Consider the following 23,388-nt stretch of genomic DNA (forward strand, 5'->3'; position numbering starts at 1 on the left):
TGTCAGTACTCATGTGCAGACTTCTGTGGCTTAAGAACTGGTCAGCTGAGCTTCCCTGTAAGAAGTTATTGGCGGTGTTCCTTTTCCATGGGGAGTGCCTGTTTGGTGATGTTTTGGAAAAATATATCCAAAAGATTTCCGGAGGGAAGAGCTCTCTACTTCCTGTGAAGAGAAGGACCAGTCGTGTAAAACCTCAGGGACCGCTTCCTCAGGTGTCTCAGCGTCAAGGCAGTTCCGCCACCAACAGGGCGCTAGAGCCAGGGGCAAGTCCCATGGCCAGAAGAAACCCTGGTTCCAAAACTCTTCTAAACCCGGCACCAAGCCCTCCTTTTGAGGGGACACCCCCACTGTATTGAGTGGGGGGAAGGCCGCTTCACTTTGCGGACGTTTTGGAGAACAGTGGCTCAGGACGAGTGGGTCACCTCGACAGTATCCTGTGGTTACAAGCTGGAATTGCGGGGGTTTCCTCCTCAGAGGTTTCTAAGATCCAGCATTCCTTTGGATCCTCCAAAGAGAGACTTATTATTTCAGGCACTAGATCATTTAGTACATCAGGGAGTGATTATACAGGTTCCTGTATCTGAAAGGGGCACGGGTTTGTATTCAAACCTGTTCACTGTTCAAAAACCAAACTGGGACACGAGGCCCATTTTGGATCTAAGATGCCTGAACCAGGATCTATTAATCGAGCCCTTTCGGATGGAGTCAGTCCACTTAGTAGTAGCCCCGCTCCAGATGGGAGACTTCGCGCATTTACACGTACCTATCTTCTAACCCCATCAGAGGTTTCTGCAATTTTGCAGTAGAGGAATGTCATTTCCAGTTTGTGGCTCTGCCTTTCAGGCTTGCACCCCGGGTGTTTACAAAGGTCCTAGCCCCAGTACTGGGTCTTTTGAGGGCCCAGGGAATCTTGGTGCTTGGATACCTGGATGACCTCCTTCTCAGAAATCACTTACTTTAGGCCCTAGAATAGAGCGTAGCCTGCACAATGCATTATTTGGAAAACCTGGGCTGGGTAATAAATACCGAAAAGCTTTGAGACCAGCTCAGTCTGAAGTATTTGGGTCTGATTTTAGATACGGTCCAGGCAAGGGTATTTTTGCCACCCGTAAAGATCTGAAGGATCAGGTGTGTCCGGTAAGGGGCACCAGGCAGCCCTCAATTTGGCTCTGTATGAGTCTTCTGGAAAGGATGGTGTCCTCCTTCGAGGCAGTTCCCTATGCCCAATTCCATTCTAGCCCTTTTCATCAAGACATCTTGTCGGCTTGGAGCTAGAGTGCAAGCCCTAGATTATCCCACGTCCTTATCTCCTCGGGCTCGCTTAAGCCTAAACTGGTGGTTGCAGGATCAGAACCTGTAAAAGGGAAAGTCCTTCCTCCCGGTGTCTTGGAGAGTACTGACCTCCCTAGAGGGGCTTAGAGCTCAGGGAAGATGGTCAAAGGCAGAGCAGAGCCTGCCCATCAACATCCTGGAGTCACAGGCAGTATGTCTGGCTATATGATCCTGGAAGGTGAAGCTTCAGGACTGCCCTGTCAGGGTTCAGAGCGACAATGCCACTGCAGTGGCCTATATCAACCACCAGGGGGGTACCAGGAGCCGTTCAGCTCAGAAGGTGAACTACATATTAGCCTGAGCAGAGGGACATGGAAAGAACTGGAGGGAAGATTATCTAAGCCACCAGCAGATCTGAAAAAAAGAGAAAATCTGCTGCGCTTAAACAAGGGGATAACTCAAAAGCAGCTAACACAATATTGCTGGGTACAATAACAAAAAATGTGGATAAAGGTGTAGCGCTAATAAATAATAATAAATAATAAAAAATTGATAAACGTATAAACATAATCAATGCTGCCAAAAATTGCAGTCCATCATGAAAGATCCAAAGGAAGGGTAGAAGACAGAAGCACCGACACCCAACACAACTGACTCTTACCGTCAGTGTATAGGACATACACATTGAGCAAATGCAGACAAATTCACAACTTGTATTATTCGAATGGTCCACCAATAGAATCCTCTCCCATAGATCCACCAGAGACAGATAGCTGTTTTATAACAATCTCAGCTAGGAGATGTACTCCACAGGAACAACTCAACAGGCATATAAAAGAGGATGAAAGAACAGACTCATTGCGCAGACATCCAAATTTTCGACCATTTATTGCAAAAGAGAAAAGTTTACACTCACATTTCACCATTAAAAAACGAGCATGAGCCAAAAAGGAAAGCTTCCAGTGCTTCCTACCATCAAGAAGGCGGCCACTCCTCTACACGCGATACGTCACTCGTCCCTCATCCGCCCGACGTTTCATCACAAACATGCATCATCAGGGGCGTGGCTACAACGTGTGACGCTGAATTATATAGAGAGTGGGCTCGAGTGCCAGGCCGGATATTACATGCGTTCCAACGGGCGGAAGTAATCATCTCCCAGCCCATGAACCGCACTATAGCCAATTGCATTTGATCCGCAGGGCGGAAGTGACGATCTCCCGTCCTATGAACCACCCTCCAGAAGGACTGCATGTCATCCACCAGATGGAAGTAATGAACTCCCGTCCACTAAGAGACATCGCATCAGGACTGTAAGCAAAGGAGAAAAAGAAACACAAAAAAAAGAAGAAACTTTTATGAACCTAAAACTATATTTATGACATTCAGGTTCATTAAATAAAAACCAAAAAAAAGGGAAAAAAATTGTATGAAGAAAAATACTGTAAAAGAAAAATCTTTATCTGCATTATGCGTTCAGCTCAAGGGAAGTAAACACTTCTCCGAAACCGGAACACAACCAATATACAAATGGTATTTAAAAAGAGCTCATAAAACCCTCATAATATTCCAAATAAAAATGTAGAATCTGCAAATATTTCAAATAATATGTAAAAAAAATTTTTATAAAATAAACAAAAAATTGTTAACATGGGAAAATGGGATTATAAGTGCGTAAAGATAAGGAGTGGCGGCCCCTTGTGGCAATAAAACAGTATACAAGCACAATATATAGGTCATAAAAAACAAGAATTAATCAAGAAAAATTATTTATAATTGAAAATGAAAAAAATAAAAATGTAATAAAAATAAAAAATAGAAAATAATAAAATAAAATAAAAATAAAAAGTAAAAATAAAAAATAAACAAGAATATGTATAGCAAAAAAGGGGGGGGGGGGGAGGAAGGAAAAAAAGAGTGTGGGGAAAAAAGGAAAAAGGGAAAAAAAAAGAGAGAGAAAAAACAATAACAGTGACCACCCTATGATGAAAATCCAAAGGACGAGAACACACATCAACACGCAACAGATTAATATCTAGGCATTGTTGATGAAAGTGTTCACGTCCCACTCGACATTCATCCCATAAGGAGCATTTGTCTGAGCCTGGTAGATCCACTTCGTCTCTAGACGTGAGACTTCCCTGACCATATGACTACCTCTCCAATGCCCACAAAATGTATCTCTACCCAGAAAACTGGTACCCTCCGGGTTGCAATCATGCTTCAAAGCATAATGTTTGGCGAGGCTATGTTTTGGAAAGCCACGTCTGATATTAGCCACATGCTCACTAAATCTGACGTGGAGCATGTGCTTTGTCCATCCAATATATTGCCTATCACATGGACACCTAATCACGTAAACCACATATTTCGTGGTGCACGTGATAAACGGTTTTATAGCAAAAACCTCTTGAGTGGAAGTTGATTGGAAAGAATCAGTTCTGCTCCCATTAGTATTCAGCTTGCAGATGGGACATCTCCTGCATGGATAAAAACCACCCATACTTTGAAAAAAAGAAACCATCCTTGGGGGATCGATTATATTCGTAGCCACCTGCAGCTTCAATGGGAGAACTCCCCGGTAAACGACCTGTGGTCGTTCCGGTAGAATAGAACTCGGGATCCGATCACCTCGTAAAACTTTCCAATGTCTTAACAAGATTTTTTTAATTTCATGATGCTGGTTGGAATAGCCAGTAACAAAGGAGAATTTATAAGAATCATCCTGTACCTTTGGCTTAACCACCAGCAAATCATCCCTAACCTTCATTCGGGCCAGGTTGAATGTGACATCAAGCTGGCTCATAGTATAGCCCTTCTCAAGGAACCGTCCCCTGAGGATAGAGGCTTCCCTGTCAAAATCATCCAGATTGGTACAGTTCCGCCTCAACCTCAAGAATTGGCTCTTGGGAAGCGATTCCAACCAAGCCTTATGATGACAACTCTTGGTGTGAATAAAGCCATTGCGGTCGGTTTCTTTAAAATGGGTTGATGTTCTAATCCGTCCTTCACTTACTCTGATATTAAGATCAAGGAAGTGTATCTCTACACTACTGGCTTCCTGGGACAAAATGATACCCCTATCATTATTATTTAGACCGATAATAAAATCATTAAGGGTTTCCAAACTTCCATCCCATAGGAGGAGGATGTTGTCTATATATCTTTTCCAGAGTACCAGCTCCGACCTGGACTCTTGATAGACGACATCCTCCTCCCACTTAGCCATAAAAAGGTTGGCCTTGCTTGGGGCAAATTTAGCCCCCATGGCCACCCCCTTTTTCTACAGGTAATAGGAGCCATTATGCCAGAAATAGTTATGCTCCATGGCATAATCGAGAAGCTTCAGAATAAATCGTTTCTGTCGGACATGGAGAGTGTCTTGTTTAAGAAAATGTTCAACCGCTTCTCTCCCATGTTGATGAGAGATCACGGTATATAAGGAGGAAACATCCGCAGTAGCGAGTATATGTGTATCTTTCCATTAAAAATGGTGTAATAAATTGATTACTTGGGTAGAATCTCTCAAGTAAGAGGGGGTCTTGATAACCAGAGGTTATGGAAACCCTTAATGATTTTATTATCTGTCTAAATAATAATGATAGGGGTATCATTTTGTCCCAGGAAACCAGTAGTGTAGAGATGCACTTCCTTGATCTTAATATCAGAGTAAGTGAAGGACGGATTATAACATCAACCCATTTTAAAGAAACCGACCGCAATGGCTTTGTTCACACCAAGAGTTGTCATCATAAGGCTTGGTTGGAATCGATTCCCAAGAGCCAATTCTTGAGGTTGAGGCGGAACTGTACCAATCTGGATGATTTTGACAGGGAAGCCTCTATCCTCAGGGGATGGTTCATTGAGAAGGGCTATACTATGAGCCAACTTGATGTTGCATTCAACCTGGCCCGAACGAAGGTTAGGGATGATTTGCTGGTGGCTAAGCCAAAGGTACAGGTTGATTCTTATAAATTCTCCTTTTTTACTGGCTATTCCAACCAGCATCATGAAATAAAAAAAAACTTGTTAAGACATTGGAAAGTTTTACGAGGTGATCGGATCCTGAGTTCTATTCTACCGGAACGACCACAGGTCGTTTACCGGGGAGTTCCTCCGTTGAAGCTGCAGGTGGCTCCGAATATAATCGATCCCCCAAGGAAGGTTTCTTTTTTTCAAAGTATGGGTGGTTTTTATCCATGCAGGAGATGTCCCATCTGCTAGCTGAATTCTAATGAGCGCAAGAGAACTGATTCTTTCCAATCAACTTCCACTCAAGAGGTTTTTGCTAAAAAAAACGTTTATCACGTGCACCACGAAATATGTGGTTTACATGATTAGGTGTCCATGTGATAGGCAATATATTGGACGGACAAAGCGCATGCTCCACGTCAGACTTAGTGAGAATGTGGCTAATATCAGACGTGGCTTTCCAAAACATAGCCTCTCCAAACATTATGCTTTCAAGCATGATTGCAACCCGGAGGGTACCAGTTTTCTGGGTATAGATAAATTTTGTGGGCATTGGAGAGGTAGTCGTATGGTCAGGGAAGTCTCACGTCTAGAGACGAAGTGGATCTACCAGGCTCAGACAAATGCTCCTTATGGGATGAATGTTGAGTGGGACGTGAACGCTTTCATCAACAATGCCTAGATATTTATCTGTTGCGTGTTGATGTGCGTTCTCGTCCTTTGGATTTTCATCATAGGATGGTCACTGTTATTGTTTTTTCTTTTTCTTTTTTTCTTGTTTTTTCTTTTTTTCTTTTTTTCCTTTCCTTTTTTCCACACCCTTTCTTTTCTCCCCCCCCTTTTTTGCTATACATATTCTTGTTTATTTTTTATTTTTTTTTATTTTTTTATTTTTATTTTCTATTTTTTATTTTTATGTTAATTTTTATTTTTTTTCATTTTTTTTTTTTCATTTTTATTTTTTTTATTTTCATTTTTTTTTCCATTTTCAATTATCAATTATAAATAATTTTTCTTTAATTCTTGTTTTTTATGATCTATATATTGTGCTTGTATACTGTTTTATTGCCACAAGGGGTCGCCACTCCTTATTATCTTTACACACTTATAATCCCATTTTCCCATGTTAACAATTTTTTGTTTATTTTATAAAAAAAATTTTTATATATTATTTGAAATATTTGCAGATTCAAAATTTTTATTTGGAATATTATGAGGGCTTTATGAGCTCTTTTTAAATACCATTTGTATGTAAGTGTTTACTTCCCTTGACCTGAACGCATAATGCAGATAAAGATTTTTCTTTTACAGTATTTTTCTTCATACAATTTTTTTTCTGTTTTTTTTTGGTTTTTATTTAATGAACCTGAATGTCATAAATATAGTTTTAGGTTCATAAAAGTTTCTTCTTTTTTTTGTGTTTCTTTTTCTCCTTTGCTTACAGTCCTGGTGCGATGTCTCTTATTGGACGGGAGTTCATTACTTCCATCTGGTGGATGACATGCAGACCTTCTGGAGGGTAGTTCATAGGTCGGGAGAACGTCACTTCCGCCCTGCGGATCAAATGCAATTGGCTATAGTGCGGTTCATGGGCTGGGAGATGATTACTTCCGCCCGATGGAACGCATGTAATATCCGGCCTGGCACTCGAGCCCACTCTCTATATAATTCAGCATCACACGTTGTAGCCACGCCCCTGATGATGCACGTTTGTGAAGAAAGGTCGGGCGAATGAGGGACGAGTGACGTATCGTGTGTAGAGGAGTAGCCGCCTTCTTGATGGTAGGAAGCGCTGGACGCTTTCCTTTTTGGCTCATGCTCGTTTTTTAATGGTGAAACGTGAGTGTAAACTTGATGTAATTGGATGTCTGTGCAATGAGTCTGTTCTTTCATCCTCTTTTATATGCCTGTTGAGTTGTTCCTGTGGAGTCCATCTCCTAGCTGAGATTGTTATACAACAGCTATCTGTCTCTGGTGGATCTATGGGAGAGGATTCTATTGGTGGACCATTCGAATAATACAAGTTGTGAATTTGTCTGCATTTGCTCAATGTGTATGTCCTATATACTGACGGTAAGAGTCAGTTGTGTTGGGTGTCGGTGACGGTGCTTCTGTCTTCTACCCTTCCTTTGGATCTTTCATGATGGACTGCAATTTTTTGCGGCATTGATTATGTTTATATGTTTTTTATCAATTTTTTATTATTAGTGCTACACCTTTATCCACACCAGCAGATCTGCCCAAGGGAATGGTGCCTACAGCCGAACGTGTTTAGAGAAATTTGCCAGCCATGGGGACGAGCAGATGTCGATCTATTGGCATCCAGGTTCAACAACAAGCTACATCAGTTTGTGTCCCTAACAAGGGATCCCCTGGCAATCTAAGCAGATGCTCTGGTAGTTCCATGGAGCCAGTTCTTCCCAGTTTATGCTTTCCACATTTGTTGTGCAGAATTCGGAGAGAGGATGTGCCAGTCATTCTGGTGGCACTAGCCTGGCCCAGAAAGCCTTGGTTCCCGGAGATTGTGAGACTGGCAATAGACTGGCCATGGATGCATCCGCGCTGCACTGATCTACTGTCTCAAGATCCTATATTCCACCCCAATTTACAGTCTCTAAACTTGACGGCATGGCTATTAAAGCCAGGGTGCTGAAGGATCGTGGTGTCTAAGGTGGTGTCTTCTTTATGAAACAGAGCAGAGCATGCAAATGTACTGTATTTTAGGGCAGTGGTCATCAACCCTGTCCTCAGGGCCCACTAACAGGCCAGGTTTTATGTAATACCTTGGGGAGATGCAGACGAGAATACTGCAATCGCTGAGCAGCAAATTATATCACCTGTGATGTATTTCAGTTGTTTTGCAAACCTGGCCTGTTAGAGGGCCCTGGGGACAGGGTTGATGACCACTGTTATAGGGCACTAATGCATAGTGAGTTTTTTTGTTTTTTTTAAGTAAGGAAATGTGAACTAACCTTTTTACTCTGATATTGTTGGTTTTGAAAAAAATGTCCTTCGAGAACATCTGGGATATCCTGCTGCTGACATTGTCCGAGAAGGTGTCCATCACTTAAGATGCAAGACCTCCATATTTGGTACTTCACAAGTGTTGACTAGTTCTGTATTTTGTGCATACACCTCAATCATTGTAGTAGTATGGACATATACATATCTAGATCTGAGAGATCTTACAACAAAGAGGTAGTTCGTTCCGCAATACACATTTATTAATAGGGTTACATAATCTATACAAAGTACACACCCAACAGTATTTACAACACAATGTACAGTGTAGGTCTCCTGGCTTACATGGTATTTACAAATTACCCACAACACCCATATTTACAGTACAGTATAAAATACAAGTATATTAGATTACCTGATAACTTCAGGTCAGCCCATGGTGACTGCTGTCTGTTCCCACACCAAAGAGTGAGTTAGCTTGGTCACAATGCATTATATCCCCCCCCTCCTTTCTGTAGTGTGGCTAATATAATTCTCCCTAATTGGTCACTGTACCTAGTAAATGTATATTGGGCACAGCCTGATTGGATGAGTCAAAGAAGGCTGTTGTTTACAACCCAGGGAAGATGTTCTCAGGGAGAACAAAAGGCCAACCTTTGAAGTTGAACTAATTACAATAACACCAACACAACACTAAGTATTTTAAATATATTTCCCTCTAACTGAAATATATTTCTAATTGCAATATTTTACAGTGATTAATGGAGATTTCACATAATCCCATAAGGCAACAGCTGGCCCCTTGTGGCCAGTTGAAAATATGAGACTCGGCCACACCTAGAATAATGGTGTAATGGTGTAATAATTATGTGCAATCTCCTTCAATATCTGGCACGTTTGACTTTGTCCTCTGAAATGAAATAAAACTCTTTGAGAAGAAAAAAAAAAAACTTTTAAACTCTCCATCTCTACAGTTCACACTTCTGGATCCCAGTATTGGTAGTCATCACTTGTTCTGGATGTCATAAGTCCAAAATAGAAATCATGAGAAGCAGCACCAAAACAAAACAATAAGGAGAAAAAAAAAAAAAAAAAAAAACATGAGGATCCTTGTTCTCAACAGTCCAATAATAACAATAGTCCGATAATAACAGTACGAAAGTCCATAAGGCGAATCTGGTCCTGTTGCCCTTGCTTCTGGGACGGCCTTCACTGGTGATTCCAAGTGGATACAGCATACAATAATAGCCTGGGGACCAGCTTTTCCTGGCTTTCTAAGATTATACTTTATTAATGTGGACAAAGGTAGAGAAATAAAAACACAAGTACATTTAAAACATATGCATTCAACTGAATGCTTGTCTGGTAAGTCTGAGCCGTAAGGACCTTTGATTAGAATTGTCATAGATATACTGCGACATAGTAATGAGACCCCTTTCCCAGTGACATGTGTAACAATTTGAATGGTTACGCCCTTCAGCCAGGTGTCTGATTTTCATCCCCCCATCTTTCTTCCTCCATTGTCATATGCCTGCAAGTACCTCTGCCCCACCTTCTGTGGAATACCACGTTGTGTGTGCGTGTATGACCCTTCACGTGTTCCGGGGAGTTTTGTTGCCATCGCAACTCACCACTAACTCCTTTTACTGAAACTGGGTACAGTTCAACCTTGGCTGGTGCCAAACCTTTGGGCATTTAGCTCCGTCCTTGGCTACCGTGTGTAGCTACTGTATGAATCCTGCCTTTAGCAGGCTACGGAAGAGGTCATCACTTTAAGAGTTTTCAGTGCAGATTAGGCAGTGTCGCCTATGCAGACCAAAATAACTTGATTTCAGAATACGGATAAGTGTGATGTCATCAGTCACTAGTGGCTTCAGGAACAATCAAACTAAATTACTCTTAAGTACAATTGTACTATACTCCCTGCTATTTGCCAATCACTATGAGTCTCACCAGTCCCAGTATATCTATAGGATATTCACACAATGCTCTTTGAACTTAGTTATGGCACGAAAAAGAAAACTGACCAACAAACAAAAAATTGATCAATGACCACATATGATGACTGCCCAATATTAGAACTGTAGAGAGGATTGTATGTCACATATACACAGAAAATAGTCACATGACTGTTGCTAACACCCAGGTGTTACTGTCATAGTTGGTAATAGCTACAATCACATACATGTATATAACAATTATCCAATGTCGAAAGAGAGAAGAAAAACTGTTGGAACTTGGTCCATCCCCAAAATGCTGTAGGGAAGCTTTAATATTCTATATCAACATTTCTAACCATTTTAAATGTTCTCCATATAATGTTCCCCCCTACTCCCCTATTTTTTTTAATTTGTTTATTTATTTATTTCACCCTAGTGACACCAAACTCAAGAATCACCATACAAAAAAAAAATAAAAAATAAATAAATAATACTATAGGAAAGAAAGAAAAATCGTAAACATTAAAAAAAAGAATTAAAAAAAAATTAAAAATCGTTCTTCCCCCCTTTGTTTTTTTTTTTTGTAAAGAAAAAAAATTACCGTTAAGAAAAAAGAAGAATAAAAACGAGAGAAAAAAAAAAATGTAACAAATTAAAAAAAAAAAATTGAATCTGTATTCTTTCAAAAAACAAAAAAAAAACATTGAAACTGCCTTCAAACATTGTAGCTATTCAAAAGGCAACACCCACTGTCGGTGGTGATTAACATATTAATTGACTCTCAGTGCAAATCTATTTGCACGTCAATCAGGCCACAAGAACTTGTATTACAGAGAGCAGGATCTCTGTTTAAAAAAAAAAAAAAAAATGTTTAAATGTTTTTCTTTTTAGAATTTAGTTAGGCCTGACTGCAATTAATTGGATTCAATGCTTCTCCTTAAAACAAAAAAAAAAATAAAAATTATGTTTTAAGGTCCTCTGTGTTTCAAAGTACTTTGTCCAATCTGGGTCCAATCATTTGTCCTTGTCTGTGTATTTCTCCTAAAATACAAAACTCAAAAATTAATAACACCTCACTGTACCTATCTGAGAGGTTCATAATGGACTAAACTAGTAGTGGATGATTGGAACAGACTTCCAGCTGAGAGTACTTAAAGTTTAAGAAGACAACCTGTAGACATAAAACCTTTACACATATTAACAGCACATGTGTCAATTTGGAAGGAAAAACAAAACACCAGATCTACTGAATCCATAAGATGCCACAGGGTGCAAAGCAATGCATTGTTATGTATTTTCCACGTATTAGAGTGAATGAAACTTCACTCTAAGCCACAGAAAAGGAAAAATTATCAAAACAAAATCCCTACAGTTTCTCAGAGTTATAGGGATGGAGATCTCTTATCTGTGCACAGGTTATTTATTCGCGAATACATATAAACTTGTAAAAAAAAAGTATTAATTTAAACTGGTACCAGTATTGAGCTCATTACAAACGAGAAAAATTAATAAAATAATCATCAACAGTACAAAGCATGCGCATTAGTGTGATCACACTTATTGTTGGCTATAAAAACAATGGTGAGTATATCCCTACAAAAAAAAAAAAAAAAAAAATCTTTCTTTACACATGGACAGTTCATACCCATGCATTCCATCACTCAGACACACACATTCATTTAGATTGAACCCATACATCCTGGATAGAGCTTTGATAAATCGCAAATGAATTGTTATGTGTTTACGCAAACAGGAGAAAGGAAACAAAAAAAAAAACAAACAAAAACCAAGAACGCCAACCAAAAACAAATACATAAATAAAAAATATATAAAATGAAGCAAGAGTAGGCTTCTGTACTAAACACTACTTGTACCCTATACCTTTGAATATTTATGGCAGTCTTCTGATCCTTTGGGGAAGATAAACACCTGTATTACTAATAACCATGTTTGAATACCTAGCCTAATATACATTACTTTAGGTGTATGTATTTATGTATAAATACATTTATATTGATACACCTGATTAATATGTAAATACTTTTTCATGAGCTCCCTGCACCTGGAAAATATAACTTAGACAAAAGTTATTACCCTTTTCCCTTTCTTTCACACAAAGAAAACAAACACTGCCACATTGTTACATTTACATATTTACATTGGTATATGTTCACTGACATTCACCCTTGGATCTGGTGAAAACAAATGACTCAGATCATAGACATCTGAATGACACATTAGATCTGGTATTTCTTTTGCTTTTTCTACATTGCTTATATTTAAGGTTTGTTCCCAGTAAGGTGAAGTCCTAGCAGATAGCATAGATAGGTTGGCCCCCCCTCCAGTATTTTCTGCTTGAATGGAACAGATGGTTTTCTGTGGGACCTTAACAATTTGATCAAAAGATTGTTTTATTTCTTTCAGTTCTTTCCTACACTGTACCACATCTGCATGGCATGCTTCATATTTTACCTTAAGAACATGTTGTGATGTTTCCATTATTTTATTGGTATTTTCCCAATTATGAATATGCGACTTCAGTAGTTCAATCTCATTTTCAAGAGAGGTAATTGTGCTAATTAACTTAACCTCTTTCAGAACTGATTTCCTGTGCTGTAATCTGAGATCACTTTCCATGGAATTTACATTCAAAGGGGAGCATGAGGCTATTTGCCTTTGACTAGTACCTGGGGGGCCATGCCTATAGATCTTATCTTTGGAGGCATTGTAATGGTGCCTCTTTCTGTTTGAAAAGGTGGCAAATTCTCCTGTAGTGTGACTTGCTAAACAGGTTTTGTTGTTTGTACTCTGGTGATAAATCTTTGATTTCACAGAATTAGACCTTCTGGCTACATGAAAAAATTTGTGCATACAGTCCATGATGCATTGATATGAATCTCTAAGGGGATTTATAAAAAATCCACATTTAATTTTAAATTTTGGATGGGCATTAGCTATTAGGAGGGTTTTGTACTCTGGGTCCTCTCTGTGTACGTTTCTCCGTTTGCCTACATAGTAAGCTGACCATAGCCTGTTTGCATAAAGAAGTGGATTCTCATTATTTTCCTGTTTTGTTCTATACGCTGCTTTTAAGCCTAGGTCAAAGGGATATATTATTTTTAGCAATTCATCTACAGTTTCATTGTAATCTGCTCTTCCTTCTTTAACATGGTCTGGTAGGGAAGACCATGTGTCTAAGTTAACTGTTAATCGTAAACCTTTAACCTGATCTCTGGAGTTGGCAACTCCCAGCAATTTACATCGTTGCAAGACATTATCTGCATGAAATGTTATGTGCACTCCTGGCAACAGTTTGCCAATATTGTTAGCTACAAGTAGCACATTTTCTAAAGACTGTCTGTCCTCCCTATCCATCTTTTGTGCTGTGCTCTCAATTCCTGTTGATATGCATACATACAGGAAACCGCTCTCTTTTTTTTTTTTTAAATAGACTGAACCTTCATGAATAGAAACATTGGGCAACAGCTCTTTTCATCTCCTTCTAATGCATCTGGACTCTTCATGTACCAATTCTATATTATATTTAGCTTTTAACAAAAGTTATGTGTTCCTCGTAGGCTCCCTATTAATTACACACTGTAGAACACAGCTATTTCTTATAGCCCATTTCTATATCGAGCACATAGAGCACCCAATGTTCATTTTTTTAGCATTCAAATGAAAAACCCTTTCAAAGTGTGCCTTTTGTAGATATTGCAACCCCTTGAGATATTGCTGAAAGAGACCACCAAATTTTTCTGTCCCTTCGTGTTCGCCATTTTGTTGACTAGTTCTGTATATGTCCATACTACTACAATGATTGAGGTGTATGCACAAAATACAGAACTAGTCAACACAAGGATACAGTAATCTGGCATCCTAGACTCTCTCCTTTTTTGCTAAGAGTGGTATTAGATTTTCATCTGAATGAAGACATTCTGTAACAAATTACTGTTTTATAAACCTGTCCACTGTAATGAAGTGGCCCTACACTGCTAGGGTGTAGTAAGGGCAGTTCTTGAATTGAATAGACTCCCACTTCATGGTTGCAGAGAGCCCACATAAGGACCTTGCAGCATCTACTGCCATGGGCTCCTGTTGCTGAGGTAAACTATTGTACATCAGGCATTGGGAACTTCCATTTATGGTAACGGCACACTTGGCCAGGGAGGTAAATGCATAGTGAGATTTCTGCCATCTGATTTACAGATTCGGAAGCTGGCCACTTAGACGCTCGTTCAAACATTAATCAAATGTTACAAAGTGAATGTGCCAGCATCAGCCAATTCCAGTTTGGACGTAAAGTTTGGCAGGCGGCAGTTTGACTGGTTTGTATAATTTTTCTTGAAGACAGTGTGATCTGTTTGTTTTCTAAGGCCTTTGAATGGAATAAAAGGACATGGAGTTCGGTAATACACATAATGGTTTGTTAGCAATGCTTTGATATAAGGTCCCACACTTATCTCCTTGAAAGATCTGTAAGAAGTTGGGGGTAACCAACGGATTTCAAATGTTATGACTTTCTGTATTTTTCTATTCCAGAGTATGCCCCTAAAGAATTTGTTTTTATTTTATTTTTTTTTACAGCGTATTCATAAAGTATTCAGAACCCCTTCACTTTGTTCAATTTTGTTATGTTGCAGTCTGATACTACAGTTGTTTATCTATACTCAGTACCTCCATAATGACAAAGTGAAATTTTTTTTTAGAAATGTTTGCATAATACATCACATTGGCATAAGTTACATACATAGTTACATAGTAGGTGAGGTTGAAAAAAGACACAAGTCCATCAAGTCCAACCTATGTGTGTGATTATATGTCAGTATTACCTTGTATATCCCTGTACGTTGTGGTAGTTCAAGTGCTTATCTAATAGTTTCTTGAAACTATCGACGCTCCCCGCTGAGACCACCGCTTGTGGAAGGGAATTCACATCTTTGCCGCTCTTACAGTAAAGAACCCTCTACGTAATTTAAGGTTAAACCTCTTTTCTTCTAATTTTAACCCTTTCATGACTAAGCCTACTTTTGACATTTGGTGTTTACAAGTTAAAATCCGTATTTTTTGCTAGAAAATTACTTAGAGCCCCCAAAAATTATATATATGTTTTAGCAGAGAATCTAGAGAATAAAATGGTGTTTGTTGCAATATTTTATATCACACGGTATTTGTGCAGTGGTGTTTTAAACGCAACTTTTTGGCAAAAGGGACATTTTTATGAATTTAAAAAAAAACAAACGGTAAAGTTTTTTTTGTATAATGTGAAAGATGATGTTATGCTGAGTAAATAGATGCCAAACAATGCACGCTTTATAATTGCATGCACTCGTGGAATGGCGACAAACTACGGTACCTAAAAATCTCCATAGGCGACGCTTTAGTTTTTTTTTTTTTTACGGTTACCAGGTTAGAGTTACAGAGGAGGACTAGTGCTAGAATTATTGCTCTCACGCTGACGATCGCGGCGATACCTCACATGTGTGATTTGAACACCGTTTACATATGCGGGCGCGACTTTCGTATGCGTTTTCTTTGCTGCGCGAGCTCGCGGGGACGGGGGCGCTTTAAACATTTTTTTTTTTCTTATTTATTTTTTTTATTTTTATATTTATAAATTGTGTTAAAAAAAAAAAAAATTGATCACTTTTATTGCTGTCACAAGGAATGTAAACGGCCATTGTGACAGTAATAGGTGTTGACAGGTACTCTTTATGGAGGGCTCGGGGGTGTAAAAGACTTCAAAGTATTCAGATCGCCGTTTTGGGCGATTCTGAATACTGTATATATTTTTAAAAACGGCGCCATTGGCAGCCGAGTAAACGGGAAGTGACATTATGACGTCGCTTCCGTGTTTACTATTAGGAGGCTGGAACGAAGCCGCTTAAGGAGGCGGCGGATTGGTGATCGGGCCTCCCGGTGGAGGCCCGGTAAGAGCGGCGGGAGGGGGGGCGTCCCCTCCTGCTCCTCCAGTATAAAAGCAGAGCGGCTTTTAGCCGCATCGGTTGTTATTGCTGGAAAGCCAATCGCCAGCTCTTAAAAACAGTACTGGGATGATGCCTGTAGCTGCGGGAATCATCCCGGTATAACCCCCGAAAGCCGAGTACGCACATCTGCGTACGCTCGGCGGGAAGGGGTTAATGAGTGGCCACAAGTCTTGTTAAACTTCCTTCGTGAAAAAGTTTTATCCCTATTGTGGGGTCACCAGTACGGTATTTGTAAATTGAAATAATATCCCCTCTCAAGCGTCTTCTCCAGAGAGAATAAGTTCAGTGTTCGCAACCTTTCCTCATAACTAATATCCTCTAGACCCTTTATTAGCTTTGTTGCCCTTCTTTGTACTTGCTCCATTTCCAGTACATCCTTCCCGAGGACTGGTGCCCAGAACTGGACTGCATACTCTAGGTGCGGCCGGACCAGAGTCTTGTAGAACAGGAGAATTATTGTTTTATCTCTGGAATGAATCCCCTTTTTAATGTATGCCAATATTCTGTTTGTTTTGTTAGCAGCAGCTTGGCATTGCATGCCATTGCTGAGCCTATCATCATGGTCCTTTTCCATCCTAGATTTCCCCAGAGGTTGTCCCCCCAGTGTATAGATTGCATTCATATTTTTGCCACCCAAATGCATTATTTAAAATTTTTCTACATTGAACCTCATTTGCCATGTAATTGCCCACCCCATTCATTCAGATCTTTTTGCAAGGTTTCCACATCCTGCGGAGAAGTTATTGCCCTGCTTAGCTTATTATCGTTCGCAAATACAGGAATTGAACTGTTTACCCCATCCTCCAGGTCGTTTATGAACAAATAAACAGGATTGGCCCCAGCACAGAACCCTGGGAGACCCCACTACCCACCTCTGACCATTCCGAGTACTCCCCATTTATCACCACCCTCTGAACTCGCCCTTGTAGCTTTTTGTAGTTTTCCATCCATGTACTCACCCTATGATCCATGCCAACGGACCTTATTTTGTACAGTAAACGTTTATGGGGAACTGTGTCAAATGCTTTGGCAAAATCCAGATACACCAGGTCTACGGGCCTTCCTTTATCTAGAGGGGTACTCACCTCCTCATAGAGGGTTAATAGATTGGTTTAGCAAGAACGATTCTTCATGAAGCCATGCTGATTACTGCTAATGATACTGTTCTCATTACTAAAATGTTGTATATAGTCCCTTATCATCCCCTCCAAGAGTTTACATACTATTGATGTTGGGCTAACTGGTCTGTAATTCCCAGGGATGTATTTTGGGCCCTTTTTAAATATTGGTGCTACATTGGCTTTTCTCCAATCAGCTAGTACATTCCAGTCAGTAGACTGTCAGTAAAAATTAGGAACAACGGTGTGGCAATTACTTGACTAAGTTCCCTAAGTACTCTTGGGTGCAAGCCATCTGGTCCCGGTGATTTATTAATGTTAAGTTTCCCAAGTCTAATTTTAATTCTGTCCTCTGTTAACCATGGAGGTGCTTCCTGTGATGTTTCATGAGGATAAACACTGCAGTTTTGGTTACTGAAGCCTCTCGATTCCCTCGTGAAGACTGAGGAGAAGAATAAATTTAATACCTTCGCCATCACCCCATCCTTTGTGACCAGATGTCCTTCCTCATTCTTTATGGGGCCAATATGGTCTGTCCTCCCTTTTTTACTGTTTACGTACTTAGAGAATTTCTTGGGGTTTTTTTTGCTCTCATAACTTTTTCAACAACACTCAAAATTTAGCTCAGGTGCCTCCCCATTTCTCTTAATTACTGCTGAGATATTTCTACACCTTGAAAAGAGGGGGGGTTTAGCTAGATAGTCCTCAATATAATATGGCACCTCATCCCAGTTGATATTATAGCAACAGTGGGGAATAGGTAGGGGGATTATAGTGGTGACAGGATTTTAAATACTGTTTCTTAACACACAAGTATTAAAAATGTAGTATTTTATTAACGTACAAATTAAAAAAGGTATACAAGAAAAAGTACATGCAGCAAGGGTGTAAACAAACAAAGGGGGATATACAGCGATACTGCAAGAACCAGCCAATGGTGTGACGGCAGGTCTTGTTTGACAGGTACTATGTTCCTACATGTTTCGCCAACATTGGCTTCCTCAGGGAAAGATGGTTATACCTGTATTAATTTCATGAGTTCTGAGTAAAGAAATAGATAATCAGAAAATATGTAACAATATATATAGACAAAACAAAGTTCAGTTGCACTTTCAAGGGCTGCCGGACATGGCCAAAGGGACCCCCCCAAAAGATGTTGCCAGGGCAAGCGACCACTCCAGTCCCCCCCGAAGGGAACACCTCCTCGCCCACCACGTCACCCCACCCCACCTCCAGTCCCGGTGAATGTTGGGTACCTACCGTTAACTCACAATAGGGGGACATACAATCCCCTGGAGGGAACAGAAGATCCTATGTCGCAAATAGGGTGGCTGCAAGGGGCGAACAAAAGGGCCTGACAAACAAGAAAGAGAACAATGAATATGAATTCCATTATATTCGGGAATGCCCAGATTGGATTAGAATATCCAACCATAGGGAGATAGGGCTACACCTTGATTGGAGTCCACCTGTGGTAAATTACATAAATTGATTAGACATGATTTGGAAGGGCACACACCTCGCTATAAAAGGCCTCACTGACAATGCATACTGTAGCTGAGCAAAAGCCATGAGTTCAAAGGAACTGCCTGCAAAGCTCAGAGACAGGATTATTGCAAGGCACAGATCTCGGGAGGGCTACAAAAAAAATTATGCTGGACAGTGAAAGCACAGTGGCTTCCATAATTATCAAATGGAAAAAGTTTGGCACAACTAGGACTCTTCCAAGAGCTGGTCGCCGGTCAGACTGCGCAATCGGGGGGAGAAGGGCCCTAGTAAGAGGTGACCAAGAACCTGATAGTCACAATGACTGAGCTCCAGAGATCCTGTGTGGAGATGGGACAAAGTTACAGAAAGGCAACCATCCCTGCAGCCCTTCACCGATCTGTGCTTTATGGCAGAGTGGCTAGATGGAAGCCTTTCCATCTGCAAAAAAGCACCTGCAGGAGACTCTGACTGTGGGGAACAAGATTCTCTGGTCTGATGAAATCAGGATTGAATTGTTTGGCCTCGATTCTAAATGTCATGTCTGGAGTAAATCGGGCACCCCTCATCACCTGCCCAATACCATCTCAACAGCGAAGCATGGTGGTGGCAGCATCATGCTGTGGAGGAGTTTTTTTTTTTTTTTTTTTTATAGCAGCAGGGACCGGTACACTGGTCAGGGTTGAGTGAAAGCTGAATGGAGCAAAGTAAAGAGATATACTCAATAAAAACCTACTCCACAGTGTTCAGTACCTCAGACTGGGCTGAAGGTTCACCTTCCGACATGGCAACGATCCTAAGAACACAGGGGAGGCTTAGGGACAACTGTGATTTGTCTTAGTAGCCCAACCAGAGCTCTAAATTGAACCCTATTGAAGATCTCTGGAGAGACCTGAAAATGGCTGTCCACAAATTGTCCTCTTCCAACCTGACTGAGTTTGAGAGGATTTAAAGAATGGCAGTAAATCCCCCAATCTAGGTGTGCAAAGCTTGTTTTGTCATACCCAAAAATGCTGTAATTGCTGCCAAAGGTGCTTCCAACAAAGTACTGACTTGTCAGTCAGTTTCCACGCAGTGTCAGTGTCAGATTGCCTACCACACTATCACAGTCCCACTATAAGTCGCTGATCACCGCCATTACTAGTATAAAACAAAAAATTTCAGTATATATATCATAGTTTGTAGATGTTATAACTTTCACGCAAACTAATTAACCACTTGCTTACTGGGCACTTAAACCCCCCTCTTACCCAGGCCAATTTTCAGCGCTGTCACACTTTGAATGACAGTTGCGTGGTCATGCAACACTGTACCCAAATGAAATTTTTATCATTTTTTTTACACAAATAGAGCTTTCTTTTGGTGGTATTTGATCACCACTGGGGTTTTTTCTTTTGCTAAACAAACAAAAATGACGGAAAAATTTTGGAAAAAAAAAAAGTTTCATTGTTATACAATTTTGCAAACAGGTAATTTTTCTCCTTCATTGATTTGCGCTGGCGAGGCTGCACTGATGGGCACAGATAAGGCTGCACTGATGGGCACAGATAAGGCTGCACTGATGGGCACAATTAAGGCAGCACTGATGGGCACAAATAAGGCAGCACTGATGGGCACAGATAAGGCGGCACTGATGGGTGGCACTAAAGGGCACTGATAGGTAGCACTGGTGACCTTGATAGGTGGCGCTGGTGGGCACTGGGTGGCGCTGGTGGGCACTGGTAGGTGGCACTGTCATGCACTGGTAGGTGACACTGGTGGGCACAGATGACTCCACGGCTGCACTTCTTGATCGGGACCGATGTCCCTCTGACAGCCGCCGGTGATCGGCTTTTTTAAGGAAAAATTGCCGCTTACCGGCTCTGTTTACATCACATGATCAGCTGTCATTGGCTGACAGCTGATCACGTGGTAAGGGGTCGGGATTGATCCCTTACTCCGATCTGTGATCAGCCAAGTCTCATAGACTTGGCTGATCACAGAGTGCGCCGTGCGTGCCCTGCAAGGGACGAGCATTCCACTCGAGCAAGAGAGGATGTCTATTGATGCCCTCCCAACAAAGTAGGTCCTTGCTGTAGCCATCATTCGGCTATAGTGCAGATGGGAAAGGGTTAATATACACTTATTTGGATTTTTTTTTACCAAAGACCTGTAGCAGAATACATTTTGGCCTAAATTTTATGAAGACATCACTTTTTTTGCTATAATAAATATCCCCATTTTTTTTAAAAAAAAAAGCTAATTTTGTCCTCAGTTTAGGCCAATATGTATTCTTCTACATATTTTTGGTAATAAGCGTATATTGATTGGTTTGAGCAAAAGTTATAGCGTCTACAAACTATGGGAAAGATTTATGGCATTTTTATTATTATTTTTTTACTAGTAATGGCAGTGATCTGCGATTTTTATCGGGACTGCGACATGGCAGACAGATCGGACATTTTTGGGACCATTGACATTTATACGGCGATCAGTGCTGTGTATTACTGTGTAAATGTCGCTGGCAGGGAAGGGGTTTTAACATTAGGGGGCAATCAAGGGGTTAACTGTGTTCCCTTGTGAGTGTTCTAACTGTAGGGGGATGGAACTGACTAGAGGAGATGACAGATCGTTGTTTGGCGGTCATCGCAACTGTCGGCCACGTGTATCGGCACCCTCCACATTACAGCAGGAGCACGCGCCTGCTATCCCCGCTTAAAGGGCCGACGTACAGCTACGACTGCTCGCGGGAACGTGCCAACCTGCCTCAGTATGACGGCGGCTGGTCGGCACACGATTATGGGGGAAATCAAAGATGATTGACACTAGCTTTCATTTTGTTCAGATGCATCTGCATCCAAGGCAATTTTTTAACTTGGGTATTTGCAGCCAAGACTTTTTTCCTTTGGGTATTAGGCGTTACTAAGGTATTGGCAATTACGTTTGATATATTAAAACAAGGCGTTTTTGTGAGTTCCTTACTGAATGTAATCAATCAGCATACTATTTTCTGCCCCCCATAGTGTTTAGCAGTAGGAGGGCAGGGAGTAGGAGGGAGGGGCATGTCATTTACCACTGTGTAATCATCCGCATGTGTGACTCTATGGGCTCATGCACACTACAGCTCAAAGAAGCGGCACCTACAGGCTTTTAAACTGTTATTTTTTTCTGCCTGGAAACTCCCCTCCATGTTAACCAATGTGTCCATGCACACTATGGCATTTTTTAGTTATATGCTTCTACAGGCAGAAAAATCCCCCACCAAACTCCCGTTTTTCAGAGGCGCCAGTGCCCAAAGAGCTCAAAAAAGCTACCGTGTGAGCAGGGAGACGCTGGCTGCGATGATGGCTGGAACTGACCTCTGTAATCCAACAGCGTTGTGCCAAGCTGTTTAGGATGTAGTGTGTCTGCCACCGCTGGAGGATGGAGCCGGGAAAGCCGAGCATAACCACTGACACGACATCAGCGCTATTCCGGAAGCAGGAACCCTGGATGTATTGGTGGACCGCAAGCTGAAAAGGTTGCCATAGCTTTCATTTTTCGCGTGCATGCGCTTTATCAAAGCTGTACCAGCACCAACACCCTTTTGTAGTTTGTTGGTTAACCGTTTTGAATCCAGTCTATGGTGTGTGTGTATGTATGTGTGTGTATGTATATATATGTATGTATGTATGTGTGTGTGTGTGTGTGTGTGTGTGTGTGTGTGTGTGTATGTATATATATATATATATATATATATATATATATATATATATATATATATATATATATATATATATAATAAACAATCATTTTGGCTCCTACCCATAGAGCACTGTTTTTTTGTCTTTTGATACTGTTATATAGCATGTAAAGAGATTTTTTTTTTAATAGTCTGGGTTTAATGTCACTTATTTATGTGTTTTTTTTTTTTTTTTTAAGTTTTTTTTTTTTTTTTTTTTTTTTTTTTTACAGAATGTGCGCTAATATGTCATATAAAAAAAAAAAAACTACCACCATTTTATTTTCCAGAAGTTTAGCCTTCAGATGACACATATAGTGTGTTCATGCTTTAGGGCAAAATGTGCAGTTTTTCACGTGCAAAAAATGTTAAAACAGTCCCTTTAGAAAACTGGTTTTACATTACATTGTAATATGTTTTACATTTTTAACCGCTTGCTGACCAGCGCACGTCGATGTACGTCGGCAGAATGGCGCTGGTAGGCATAAGGGCGTACAGGTACGTCCCCTTTAAGAAGTGGTGTCGCGGGCGCGCGCCCGCTGTGGTCTCCGTGACCGCGGGTCCCGCATACTCGATGTCCGGGTGCCTGCGATCGTGTCACGGAGAGGAAGAACGGAGAGGTGCTTTTGTAAACAAAGCATTTCCCCGTTCTGCCTAGTGACAGGACAGTGATCACCGCTCTCTCTCATCGAGAGCTGTGATCACTGTCCTGTGTGTTGAAGTCCACCCCCTAACAGTTAAAATCACTCCCTAGGACACACTTAACCCCTTCACTGCCCCCTAGTGGTTAACCCCTTCACTGCCAGTGTCGTTTACACAGTAATCAATACATTTTTAAAGTATTGATCGCTGTATAAATGACAATGGACCCAAAATAGTGTCAAAAATGTCTGATGTGTCCACCATAATGTCGCAGTCCTGAAAAAATTTGCAGATCGCCGCCATTACTAATA

The 23,388-nt window shown here is 40.7% G+C and overlaps 1 protein-coding gene across 6 annotated transcripts in view; it reads left to right on the forward strand.

The window, feature by feature from the left end:
- MTA1 (metastasis associated 1) overlaps positions 1-23,388 on the forward strand; it is a 611,607-nt gene that overhangs the window by 211,739 nt on the left and 376,480 nt on the right. The window lies entirely within an intron of this gene.

The sequence above is a fragment of the Aquarana catesbeiana genome, linkage group LG13, assembly GCF_042186555.1.
Source record: "Aquarana catesbeiana isolate 2022-GZ linkage group LG13, ASM4218655v1, whole genome shotgun sequence".
Classification (NCBI taxonomy): domain Eukaryota; kingdom Metazoa; phylum Chordata; class Amphibia; order Anura; family Ranidae; genus Aquarana; species Aquarana catesbeiana.